Below are 14688 nucleotides of genomic sequence, written 5' to 3'. Positions count from 1 at the left end.
GAGAGAATACAAGCTATACGAGACATACCGGTTCCAAGGACACAGAGAGAGGTTAGGGCCTTTATAGGTATTACCTCCTTCTGTCGTCAATGGATTCCTAATTATTCTCTTTTGATAAAACCATTTTTGCATCTCACCCACAAAGATTGTCCTGAAAAGATTGAATGGAATGATGATTTTCAGTCTGGTTTTGATTAACTGAAAAATACACTCTGCACAGCACCTGTACTGGGTACGCCTGATTATCGCAAAGATTTTCAGTTATATGTGAGCAAGAGAAATGGATGTTCACTATCAGTGTTAACCCAAGAGCATGGCGGCAAACAACGCCTCTGTGCTTATTTTTCGGCCCTACTGAATCCAGTGGCCCATGCACTCCCGAACTGTCTACCGGCAGTAGCCGCTGCAGCGGTCGCCGTGCGCCAGTCGGCCGGGATAGTCATGGATTCACCCCTCATCCTGTTGGTCCCACACATTCTTGACGCACTATCAAACAAAACAAAAACACAGCATCTTACTAATGCACGATTAACAACTTATGAACTGACACTTTTAGCTAGTCATATAACATTAAAAAGGTGCAACACGCTCAATCCTGCCACTTTATTGCCAATTAATGAAAAAACTGAAGATTCTTATGATGACATACATGACTGCATTCTCCGGACGGAGGATGAAACAAAAGGGAGAGTGGACTTACAGGACACTCCACTGAAAGACCCTGATGGCATTTTATACGTAGATGGCTCATGCATCAAGCTACCCGATGGCACTACCTCTGCAGCCTATGCAGTTACAACAGCTACCACTGTAGTTGAAACAGCTAGAATACCACATAACTCTGCTCAAGCCGCAGAATTAATAGCTCTAACACGAACCTGTGAGTTAAGTAAAGGACTTAATGTGAATGTTTACACGGATAGTCAGTATGCATTTGGCGTAGCACACAATTTTGGTCGCTTGTGGGCAGAACGAGGATTCCTCACTTCACATGGGACATGTATTCAACATGGGACCCTTATAACTAACTTACTTTCTGCCCTGGCGTGGCCCAAAACAATGGCTATCATGAAGTGTAATGCACACAAAAAGGTGACAGATGAAACTGGACAGGGCAACGCCCTAGCCGATCAGACAGCAAAAGATACAGCGTATGCAAAGACAGGACACATGTATGTGGTAGATAGTACAGAGAAGGTTCGTCCCCATGAAATATTTGGGAACACGGTAGAGAGTGTCAGGAAGATACAGGATGAGGCAACTGAACAGGAGAGAAAGGAATGGGAAGAAGGGAAGGCCAAGTTAGATGAAAATATGCTGTGCTGGACAGATCTGTCACAGAGGGAAAGATGAATGTTACCCGATGCATTCGTGCTGCCAGTAGTGACTATGGCCCATGGTCCTGCACACGTTAGTGCGAAAAGCATCTGTGATTTGGTTGATCAGGTTTGGTCTAATAAAAATATCAGAAGAGTAGCTGACCAACTGGTTCAATCCTGCATGATTTGTTTACAACATAACATAGGGAAGGGTGCCTCAGTCCCCGCTGGGCATTTTTCCCCACCAACGTATCCCTTTGAAGTACTAAAAATGGATTATATTGAGATGGAAAGGTGTAACAACTTGAAATATGTCCTAGTTGTGGTCTGTATGTTTAGTAAGTGGGTAGAAGCTTACCCTACTAAAGATAATACTGCCCTTACCACCGCAAAGGTACTTCTGAAGGAGTTCTTCCCACGGTTTGGGGTCCCAAGGTGTGTCTGGTCAGATAATGGGAGTCATTTTGTAGGGCAGATGATGAAAAGGGTGTGTGAAGGGTTGGGCCTCCGCCAGAAGTTTCATGCAGCTAACCACCCCCAGTCAGCAGGACTAGTTGAAAAATATAATGGAACACTTGAATTGAAGATGTCAAAAATATGCGCAGAACGCGGTATAAGGTGGCCGTTCGCGTTGCCCCTGGCTTTAATGTCTGTCAGGATGACGCCTCACTCTAGATCAGGGTTGTCACCCCAGGAGATAGTGATGGGAAGGCCAGCAAATGTCTGGGGGGTCCCTCGACCTCACAAGTACTCAGAACTAGAACATCCTGTTTTGATGGACTATTTAAATGAACTCACTAATTCTTTGCGTTCTATTCACCAACAGGTGTGTGCAGCACTCCTATCTGTATCCACTGATCCAGGCCACAAGATACTACTTAGAGACTGGGTCCTCACAAAGAATTTCCAGCGGAAAAAGAGTCTCGAACCTCGATGGAAAGGTCCGCGACAAGTCCTCCTTGCTACTCGAACAGCAGTTAAAGTCGAGGGAGCTAAGAATTGGATACATGCATCCCACTGTAAGAAAGTACCCCTACTCGTACCCTCTGATGAAATAAAAAGTGGTGACCACCCGACGACTGAGGACCATTTCAGCAACACTACGCGGAGTGATAAAAAACAGAACGACAGTGTGCTGCCGGAGGTTCCCTCAGATTTTGGTCACACTGAACAATTGTTTCCTGACCATACCATACCACAGTCCACAAGATACGATTTCCGCCCACGAAAATAAGAAAATGAACAATGAACTGATAGCTTGTCCCCTGTATTAAGTCTGACGATAGCTGCAGGGCCTTGATTTTGACTGTCGGGGCGGACCAGAGTGTGTCAATAGGACTGCTGGAATCGCCCCACAGTGAAGCAACCACCAGACACGGGCAGCACCTAGGTTGGACTGAACTGCTAGTGGGACAAGCAATAAAGAGAAATGGATGTTATACAAGAAGACAAGAGGAAAAAGAAGAAAATAAGTAATTTTAAAAGACTATTAGGCCCACGTATCGCTTGTCTCACCATAACAATACTATTTTTGATACTTCTGTCCTGCATTGGGTGGGTAATACATGATTCTGACTCAGAGGTCTCACCATCTACGCCACTGCCTCCAGAACACAGCCATGTTTCCTTACCACCCCATGAGGAAGGACGACGTAAGGAATATGAAAACAATACCTTCATATCTATGTTACATCAACATCAGCTGGCTGTAAATAGAACAAATTGTTGGATATGTGGCTTGCTACCGAGTTCCGTGCAAAGAAGGTTGCCATATATTGCATTCCCTTTTTCTTTTGATGGCTCCTGCAGCGCCTGGTATGAACTATAAGCCATTTGGGCTACCTCAATGGATGCTACTAATTCCGGATTATTGGTCACCCACCTATACTGGTTATGCTGGCCCACTGGAACGAGAGTTTATGGAACAAAGGAAGAAAAGTCAGAATATGCTGACCGACTAAATAGGTCTACTGACATATATTTTTTATCCTTTAATACCACACCCCAGATTGGCCGAAGATTTTTTGTAACACAGGTCAAGGCTCCACTTTGTTTTCAGAAAAGTGGTAATAGAAGTGTAGGTGCCAGTAACTGTAATGCTACAGTAATATTGAATGGAACTAATTGGCCTACCATGATACCATCACGAAACTCGTATTTTGTTTGTGGTAATAATGCCTACACCTCCTTGGTACCCACCTGGACCGGCATGTGTTACATTGCTTGGTTACTACCACCAACTTACACAGTTGGCCCTCAACACCACAGGACTCGGAGAGGAGTAATATCTGCAGAAGATACCTCAGCACAAGAAGCATTGGACTACTTTAAAGGAATCCTTCCATTTTGGGGCCCTATGATGAACAGTAGGGATATCAGACATCTCACACGAGTCGTGGAAGCAACAATAAATGAAACAGCAGGAGCTCTGAGTAACATCACTGCAGAGCTCGCTGCAGACCGCCTTGTTACTCTTCAAAACAGAATGGTTCTTGACATTATCTTGGCAGACCGTGGTGGAGTTTGTACTTTGATCGGATCGAGCTGCTGCATTTATATACCAGACAATGCCCCTTCAGTGTATAAAGCTATTCAAAGGTTGCATATGATAGCTTCCACAATACACCAAGACGAAGGAACATGGTCCTTGACCGACTGGTTTTGGGGCTTGATTTCCCAATGGGGCTGGAAGATACTATTATTCCTTTTTGTGCTTGCTGCTGTATTCCTCACCTGTTGTCTTTGTGTACAGTGCCTACCTGCTTTGTGCGGTTGCTGTATGGCATCCCTTGCCCCCTGGCCTGTTCGCCCTCCTCAACACACGGCTATGCTGTCCCTTGAGCAGGAGATAAAAGACCTTATGTCCATTAACATAGACACTGAATGACGTTCAAACTTGCCACACAATGGCAAAAGGAGGGATTGAGAAAATGTACATAAAGTTAATCATACACCATAGCTGCTAGGCATCTGTTTATCTTTACTATGTTGCCATGTGCTCGACAAACCTCTTGAACTTTGATGATTGACCTTGTGCTCGCAGCCTTGGGCTGCAATCTGCTTATCGCTGCCAATTACTTTTTCCAATTACAGTTCCGAGAATTGTCGTGCTTAATCAGTAACTGCCAGATAAAGTTTGTACAGGTCATTGCCACCTCCTGCCAGCTGCATCTGTACTTTCTCCCACCACACGTTTATCCCAGAAATATTCTGAAGACCGCAGAGGACCTTGAATACGATAGGGGTGGAGTTGTCCTCTGACTAAGCAGTTTTGTGTGTATATAAGGTTGGGTGCCCCAGAGTGAAGGGGCAGCCTCCGTAGGATAGTCACTTGAGTGTGCTGGGACTCTGTATTAGCTCGAGCTATAATCCATGTAATAAACTTCCCTTTATTCCTCCAGTTGGTGAATCCGTCTGATTGTGAACTCTCTGCTAAATTGACCCTGAGGACATAAAGGGTGTTCCTCCACTGCTGGGAAGAAGACCCCGGGTGGGGGTCTAATCTTTCCTGGTTCCTCAAAGGTGAAACCAACCAAGGATCACATGGCAGCAGGGCAGGCCCGAGCGGTGTCCAGGGATTCACTCCACAACACAAACTCAATTGCTCCACTACGATGTTTGCACATATCGGAGACAGGATCGAACCCGAATGGCTTGGCCTCATCGGCTACTGGGGTGCATCAGGGCCTGAAGATCACTCCATGATCGCCAGATTACCTGTAGGGCAGATATTATGGCCTACAGGGGCAATGGACAGGTGAGGTTTGCTTATTGCTAAATTTACTTCCCATTTAAGGTAAGCAGCACTGATTGTGAGGGCTGGATGTTATATCCCCTGACATTGGCCTTCATCACTGAAATAGTGAACATTGACACTTCCACGCTCCACACATTGACTCTAAGAATAAACATGTTTTGCTCGTTTTATTTACTACTTGTTCTCTGGTTATTTTGAGGGGTATTTTGCCAGAGGCTTACACGTCATCTGAACTGGGGGGGGGGTATGTTTGTTATTTTCTGTTTCTTCTTATGAAGCCAGTGCATTTATGCGGAAGTCCATGGGAGGTGATTGTGCTATTGAATCATGGTGTATGCTGGACAAGTATGATTTGCTCTTTGTGATTCGTCACTGGGCTCTGAATTGGTAACACCTTATCATGGGAACACATACTGATACACTTCCCCCACAAAACCAAGTGGTGACATGGAATATGCGTGGCATATGCGTGGCATGGCGATCCTGATTGAGGACTACTGTGTCCACGGCAACCTCAAGCGTCAGCGCACACACATGGCTATTCTACAAGAAACGCATTTAACGGCAGCAGGACTGCAAAGGGTCCACACTAAATGGAGGGGGCAGGTATATGGTACATCTTCCTCGAGATATGCACAGGAGTACTCATCTGGATTGCACTGGGGTTCCATATGTGATTGAGCGTCACAGTGCAGATGCAGGAAGGAGACATGATATTAGAGAGCCATCTAGATGGGGCGCAGCTCACACTTGTAGGAATATATGTTCCCAACACCGCTTTTTTGATACACTTACACCTGCTCTTTTCTATGATCCGGTGGTGCTGAGCCTCCGGGATGGGAACTTTAATTGTGTACTGGGTGTCTCACTGGATCATTCTAAAGGGCACTGCAGGGACCTATATAATGCAATTGTCTAGTAATTGGCTGACACAACAATGCCTGCACGATCTGTGGCACCTGGGTCATCTGATAGATAGTGAATATTCCTTTAATTACCCGGTCCATGACCTCCACACCAGGCTCGACCTGGTCCTTGTACTGATCAACTGGGGCCCATGGTTACTAGGTCAGAATACGTGACCCGCACGATCTCAGACCATTGCCCACCACAGGCAGGCCTGCAGTTGGGTAGTTCAATGCCCCTACATGGAGGATCTCTCCTCTTGCATAACTCAGTACTTCGACTTAAACAAGGGCTCCACCCCACTCCGAGCCACAGAATGGGATGTATATAAGCTGGTAGTGCGGGACAGTGCATGACTGATACCTGGGGGGTCCGACGCACACTGCATAGTGATTTAACAAAGATAGAATTGGAGTAACAACCACTAGAAAAGTGGTGGCCATGAAGGGTGAGGGGATCAAACGCCTCAGGCACTTGAGCATATGACATAGGGAAGCGGAGATAAGGCTGAGTAAGCACCATTGCAAATACTGGATTACAAGGCAACATGCAGTAGGTGACTGTTCAGGTAGAATGTTAGCATTAATGGTTAGGGAAAATCAACAACATATACTAATCGGTGCCATATGACTAGTCAACGGGTCATTTGCCATGACACAGGCTGACATTAATGATACATTCCACGATTATTACTGCACACTCTACTGAGATGTGATTCCCACCAACCCTGCCCTCTTAAAGGGTTTTTTGTCTGGAATCACACTGCCCAGCTTGTCCCCTCTCCAGAAGGTGGGCTTGGATGAACTGTTTAATCTGGAAGAAATTAAGATCCCAGATGGCCAAAAACAAGACCCCAGGTACTGATGGGCTGCCGGTAGAATATTACACCACATTCTCTGCACATCTTGCCCAACCCCTATTGGAGATGCTTAATGAGGTCCGCTCCTGTGGTTGGCTGAAGGACTCACAACGTGAAGCACCAATAGTTGTTCTTCAGAAACTGGGACAAGATCCCTTGGATCCCTTGGATGTCCGGTCCTACAGCCCACTGTCCCTCTTAAATCTTGACAGCAAAGTGCTCCGCAAAGTGTTCGCCAACAGGTTCCCCCCTGTGATCAATGCTCTGGTCTCCGAAGATCAATCCAATTTTATACCAAACCGGAGCACCTTTCTTAATATCCATTGCCTTTTACGGCTTATCCACGCTACACGCTGTGGTATTAAGAAGGCCTTTGGCACCTTGTGTTGGGACTTCTTGTTATCCATGGTGCACCACATGGGCTTCAGGGAGGGGTTCATGGGATGGATATGCACCTGGTACTCAGAACCGGTTACCAGAGTACGGACAGGGCAACTGACATCAGACAGATTTCCCATTCTGCGAGGTACAAGGCAATGCTGCCTGTTATCCCCATTACAGTTGCAGTGCAGCCACTGGCTTGCTACTTGCAGGGTCACAATCGAACCGCCGCCAAAGTGGCGGTACGGCCGCAACATTATGATCGACACCGCCAGGCTGCTGCCAGCCTGCAGCTTGGCAGTCCCGGCGTATGTAATCCACCAGGGCAGCTATGCAAGCAGCGCTGCCCTGGGGATTACGAGTCCCCATCCGCCAGCCTGTCCATCGCAGTAAATGCTGCCATGGAAAGGCTGGCGGGATGGGGGACTCACTGCCCATACACTTGGCATGGGCAGTGAAGGGGCCCCCATACACAGCCCTATTGCGCATACCACTGCCCAAATTACGGGCAGTGGAATGCGCGATGGGTGCTTCTGCACCTGCTGCACTGCCACATTGCCCTGTTAAGGCCCGTTTCCCCGCCGGCCCAGCGGGGAAGCCACAATAGGCTGGCGAGATTGCGGCCTGATGGCGGGATGGCATTGGTGGGCGGCCTCTGCCGCCCGCCAATGTCATAATGAGGGCCTATATCTCTTTAAGCAGACAATAAGCTTGTCTATCTGCACTATGTCGGTACCTCACTATTGGAACTAATGCGCCTGTTAAATGTGTCCGGCCTCAGGGTCAATTGACCCAAATCCTGTTTATTACCCCAAACCCCCAATACAGAACCTCATAGAGATGCCTCCCCGGAGCAACGCCTTCGATGGTGCTATGACATGTTTAAATATCTTGGCCTCCGGATTTACCACACTGACCAAGCACTAGAGGAAGGCAATATGGAGGCAGCAGTGCGTTGAATACACGTCTCCCTCCCCTTCTGGTGCTAACTTCTTTTATCCCAGATGAGACGAGTGGCGATTGCTAAAATGATAGCCTTCCCCAGCTACTGTATTTTTTCTCCACCTTACCGAAAGTACTCCCCAAAAGATTCTGCAGGGTGTTAAATGGCCTTCTCCTGCAATTGCTATGGGGTACAGGATGGCGGCGGGTGCCATTATCCATAGCTAAACACCCACTTCTTGATGGGGCTCCTGATTTTGAGTTGTACTATGCAGCAACCCAGTTACAATGGCCTCTGTGCTGGCTAGGCCCCCACCCCACCGCTGAGTGCACAGGCTTGCAATTGTGAGCATATACACTTGCCTCTCAGATCCTTCTTGCCCACCCTGAAAAAGATCGAGCTTAATGTTACTGGGAAGATCATGCTAGTGGCGGTTTGTATATGGTTGACAATGTATTGTATCCCTCTCATCCTCGACGGTACTGAACCACTTGCAAGGCATACAAGGATTGGCTTGTACACATGATCTATCACCGTGGAGGACTGCATGGGTTGATTCTATGAGTGACTTTTACCAAGCCGGCATCCTGATGTCCTTTGCGGCCATTATAGACATGTATAACATAACAGCAGGGCACCTTGTAACATATCAGGCCACAAACATGTTGTGAGAGTAACGTGGGGGGGCGGGAAGGTGGAACCACCCCACTCACTGCTTCTTCAGGTACTACTGACACAGGGTGGGGCATTCTGCACCATCTCTATCCTGTATGGGTCCCTATTATCCACCAACCTGGCAGATGTCATCAAAGCCAGGACCCGATGGAGTGAAGTGCTTCCTAACCCTTTGCCCAATAAAGCCTGGACACATATACTCCAAGGCACGAAAGAAGTCTGCTGGAATCCCAGATTTCATTTCACACAATTCAATTATATACACCAGTCATATCACTCTCCCCAACATATCAAACGGCTGTACCACGCATCCATGCTGGAATGTCCTAGGTGTAAATTATCGGAGGCCGAATTCTACCACATAGTTTGGGAATGTGCTTATTTACAATAGACATGGGCCAAAATTACGGCTACGGTGTCTGATTGGTGTGACACAGACAGGTTCATACCCTGGAATCTTGCCTCCTTGGCCTTCGTCCCAGAACCAAGGGTGATAAACACCTACATCCCTTCATGGACTTAGCATTCGTCCTTTTTAAATGGCGAATTGCGATGCAGTGGAAGACGCCCACAACCATGGACACTAGTAGATGGCTGAATGCACTATTACTATGGGCTGATGCAGAGTCAAGTGTGTTGTGTTCTCTGCGTGCTAGAGTAACAGTGAGGGTATGGGGTGGGAATTGGGGCACATATATTACAAACATCAAAGCTAAGAATGATATGCACCACCATGAAGAGGATGACTGGGACTCACAGGCACATGCCTATCTCCTGATTGCAATCATATGTGAGGAAACCTCAGTTGCCCATGCTACTTTCCCATACCAATACTATTGCTGTTGCTCTTCACCACGTATGGCCTCACACTGCACGCATATTATTCGGGCTCCCCACGCTGTGGAACTGGGGCTACACTTTCTCCCCATCCCCCCCACCCCTCAAAAGGAAATTATGGATGTGATGTTATAATATTTGACATGTCGCTATGCACTATTATACAAACTGTATTTGTGATTATTGGATTCATTAAGCATGGTGACTCTGTACTTATGCGATGTATACTGTGTAATTGGCTTCACCTTTAGTTGTTAAAATAAAATAATAAAACAGATGCCTATACTTGTCTATCCATGACCACTTGAAAGTCAGGGGTGGACTGTCTGCATACACGATGACATTTCACTGGGTGATCTGTCATAGGTTAATCGCCACAGAACAACGGTCGGGACTGCGGTGGAAGTGGGGTTATTGTTTGGGTTATGACTATGGTATGTCTGTTTTTACAGAGGCTGTGCCTGGTTCACCGAGATGGAGTTCACTGCTAGAACATCATTCCAGAACTACAGCTCCCAATCTTATAGTACCAGAATATTTTTCCCAAACTATCATCTGACATGAATATTATGTCCTAAAAATTGCTTACAAACATGTCACCCTTGGTCATCTTCATGCACCCAGCAAATGTGTACCTCCAAGCCGTCTTTTGAAGAGCCCCAACTCGGAGAACCCCCAGACAAGGCCATGGTAACAACAGCAGGGCAAAGTCCTCTCCAAACCATGATCCAATTCCAGGCACAGGTCTGACTATTACCCAACAGAGGATCACATTAAGTGTGGGTCTTTTAGTTTTGGGATCTGCCTCAGGTGCAGTACTCACAGCAGGCCAGTGGATGCTCTTGAACCAGCTAGTATGGGCCAATGAATCCTACAAGAACTGCAGCTATTTGGACATTGATGTGCCTCTTGGGCAAAGCTCCATATTTGAGCAGAGTCCAATTGAACAGCTCTGCTATATTTCCAGGTTGTAGCAAGAACAGTCCTGGTGTCTCTATACTTCCTGGAATGACATTTCTGATTCTGGAAACCAGCTTCTGGAGTCACTCAGACCACTGTTGATCTCAGCTGGGCATCTCCTGGCAGAAAGTAATAACACATTAGAACTAGGTATTGAGCATCTTCTTTGCAGCAAGTAGTAACTCAGCTGTTGGACTCATCCACCACCAGTTTCTGAAGGCCTGTCAAGCAGAAGAAATGCCAAAAAAAAACAATTTGATTTGTTGAAATCTGGACATTAGCACTGTCTAATCACACATACTGTAATATATTAGCAACTGGGAGACTCGATGGTTGAAGTCTGCAATCTAACTGTGTAGCTGTAATGCCTTAATAAGTTTGAAACTGACTATTGTGAGCATATTTGTTTCTGCATGTAATTAGTGCTTGCTGGCTGATGAGAAAGAAGCTTGGGGAAATTTTGTGTGTAGTCAACAAATATGTAGGGATCAAGAGTAGGGACAAAACAAGAACTGGAAATCCCATGTCTCATCAGTGTTGTGTCTGTTTTTCCTTTAAAGGTATGAGTATTTTCTGATCATCATATCTTATGCACACCACACACTGAGTCTGGGATTTATTGTGCATCAGGTTTCCTACCACTGCTACAGGTATGGTGTTGTGTATGTATGTATATGTAAACCATAATATATGTGTATGTTGCCACTAGGTAGTTATAGTTAGGACCTAGTTTCTATAGAAAAAGCGTTTTTGTTTTGGTAATAACTTTGGTGCCATTTGAGGAATCTTTCCAAAGAACAACAGATGTGACTTCAGTTGCTGTCTGAAATGTTTCGGGGTGATCCGTAAAGTAGGGTCCGAGAAAAAGGGGGTCCCAAAACACGTTTTTCTCATTAAAATTTCCACAGGGATTTTGAACAGCAATGGCACCGAAACTACTGGACAGAATTACAACAAATTTGGCAGAAAGGTAGCCCTTGGTATGGAATGAGCCCTTTTTGTTATTTGGTGTAAATCCGTTCAGTAATTTTATAGAGATTGAAGGAAATGTTAATTTGTATATATAGGGAAGCAAACGATTTGTGACCCCTCCCGATCTCGTGCTGAGATCTGATTGGCTGACAGCACTTCAACAAGAAAGTGTTATCAGCTATGTTGAGACTCTGCTTCAACCAAGTCTCACAGAAAATGAATTAAAAAAAACAAAAAGGGCCAGGGTACGGACACCCTGATCCCTTAGCTCGGGTGCTGGAGTCCCAAAGGGACCCCCTTCAGGCTAAAAAGCATTTTCGTTTTAGTTTTTTTGCCATGCAATGACGGCTGGGTCATAAATCCGCAGCAAAAGCTGGGCTGACATGCTTCTCTTTTAAGTCCCTGGGTGGGCCAAGTCTCGGGGGCATTGTTTATATGTAAGGGAGGCACCCCTAACCCCCCCTGTAGCCCCGGAGACCACCACCTCCCAGGTGCAATGCATTTAAATGTGTTGGGTTGTGCCCCTCTCCCCCTCCGGATCCCAGGGACCACCACCTCCCATATGGCAAAATGTTGTATTTGTGTGGGGGAGGTCCATCGGCCACCCCTGTAGCCCTGGGGACCACCACCTCCTCTGGCTTCAAGTTTATGGGATGTGTGGGTGGGGCCTGCCCGCCCACACCCCTTGGGACAACCACCTCCCTGGGGCGTTAATCATACTCTGTGCAGGGGTGATGCCCAGCCCCCTGCAGCCCCAGGAACCATCACCTTTCCGGGGCATTCATCATATTCGGTGCGAGGGACTGCACCCCCTCACAGCCCTGGGAACCACTACTTTCCTGGGGCATTCATCATATTCTATGCAGGGGCCGCGCAGCCCTAGGGACCATCACCTCCCTGGGGCTAAAAAGTGAAGGGGGACTTCTTCTACATTGGAGGGGGGACCTCACAGCCCCCCTCAAAGAGCCACTGATGGCCGGCTCCTGATATGTGTCGGAGGGCCCACCCCCAGGACATAGATGTTTGCTGTGGCTTGGCTGCAGCTTTGACAGCTACAGCCAAGTCACAGCAAATACTCCACTATCCAACAGGTCCCGCTGTCAGAAAGCAGATTTTTCATCTCTGTTCCCTGTAAGCAGGTATGCCTGCAGGGAACAGAGATGGAAGCATTGTTCCAGCCACCAGGGAGCTGCTGTTAAAAGCAGCTGCCTGCTTGCTGGAGCAATGGGACTGCGGGGAAGGCCTTGAGGCACCCCCCTCCCCTGGTGCCGGATAGCCCATAAAGGGCTAAAAAAAAAAAAAATTTTTAAATGAATAGTTCAAGTGTGAAGGTCAGGTCACAGACCTTCACACTGAGCATCGAGAGTTTGAGTCCAGGTGTATCCCTGGTCATTTCCCTCCTACTTGAGGTAACTCTAACTATAACTGGTGAATTTAAGTAGTTTCATACATTTCAAATGTGAGCCGAACTATAACATCTCTGTAACCTTTGGTTTTTAAGTGAAAAAAAAAAATATATATATATATACATACATATATATATATTTTTCTAATGAATATATATATATATATATATATATATATATATATATATATATATATATATATATATATATATATATATATCCAGCACCCTATTACCCACAATTCCTAAACCCTAAAGTTACCCTTCCCACATAAAAACCCATACCCACCCTAAAAAACCCTTTCCACCCAAAAACCCCTACCCACCCAAAAAACACCCTTTCCATCCAAAATACCCTACCTACCCTAAACCCTAAAAATCCCCTTGCCAACCATACCCAGATTAAACCCCTGAAATTACCTTCCTTACCCGTACCCTAAAACCCTAAAATACCACTTGCTAACCAAAAACCCATACCTACAACAAACCTTAACTATACCCATACCACCCAAAAACCCATATCTATCGAAAACTCTAAAAATCCCCTTGCCACCCAAAAACCCATACCCACCATAAACCCTAAAATAACCCTTGCCACCCAAAAACCCAGATAAATCCCTAAGCCCTAAAATTACCTTTACCACCCAAACATCTATACCCACCCTAAATCCTAAAATTACCCTTACTACCCAAGAATGTATTCCTACCCTATATCGTCCCTTATATATATATATATATATATATATATATATATATATATATATATACACACATACATATATATATTCTGCTTAGGTACATGCACATGTTCTTTCTACTTCCTGTTGTTTTCTTGTGAGACCAGCTGCCCATGACATCACAATTGGGACTGATCACTCATATAACAAGCAGCATGGCAGAGTGATTAAAGATGCCAGAGTGACGCGTCCAGCTCCTGACTTCTTGTGTTTCTATTCCATTTCCTGCACCCCTGTCTGCTTGTTTATACCTTTGTGTTCCAATAATAGAGGTGGAATTAAGCAGGAATTAAGTAGGACCTGGAGTGAGGATCAGCAATGTTCCTGCAAGAAAATAAGCACCAAAAGGTAAGTGCTTCCAGGCTTGACAGCACCAAAGTTCCCTAAGGGAAGTGCAACCTTGCTTGCTACAGATTTCCAGTTTGTCCTGCTTGGAGATTTTTTCAACCAGCATTCAATGTTACTATGGGACTGCTGCAGAAATATATATGAGCCTTTGAAGCCCTCATTGGCTACAGCCTCCAACGTTGCCATGCTGAACGAAAAGGAGAACCAAAATAAGGGCTGAAAAATCCAAATGTAGAATATAGGGCTGGGCTAGGCTAGGGTGAAAAATCCATCCGATTGGGAAAATGATCTCAACAGCTATGAACTCTGACTTTGTCCCACTCTGATCCTTACTGCCTAAACTGAAGGCTTCAGGCAAACTTGACAATGACTGTGAAATCAAAGTATCCTTGCTTGATTCAGCGTCTTACCTTGTCTTACTGAAGAATTTTAAGAACCAAAAAACATATCCAAGTCCCAGAGTAAAAAACGTTGACTTTGTGACCCGCTACGCTTACCCAATCTCCACTCCATCCTGGTCATCTTGAAATCACAGCTAGGTTCCAGTCAACTGCAAACATTGACTCTGATTCAGACGTTGCTATTTCTT

The sequence above is a fragment of the Pleurodeles waltl genome, chromosome 7 (genome assembly GCF_031143425.1).
Source record: "Pleurodeles waltl isolate 20211129_DDA chromosome 7, aPleWal1.hap1.20221129, whole genome shotgun sequence".
In the NCBI taxonomy this organism is placed as follows: domain Eukaryota; kingdom Metazoa; phylum Chordata; class Amphibia; order Caudata; family Salamandridae; genus Pleurodeles; species Pleurodeles waltl.
Note: the sequence above shows the minus strand (reverse complement) of the source record.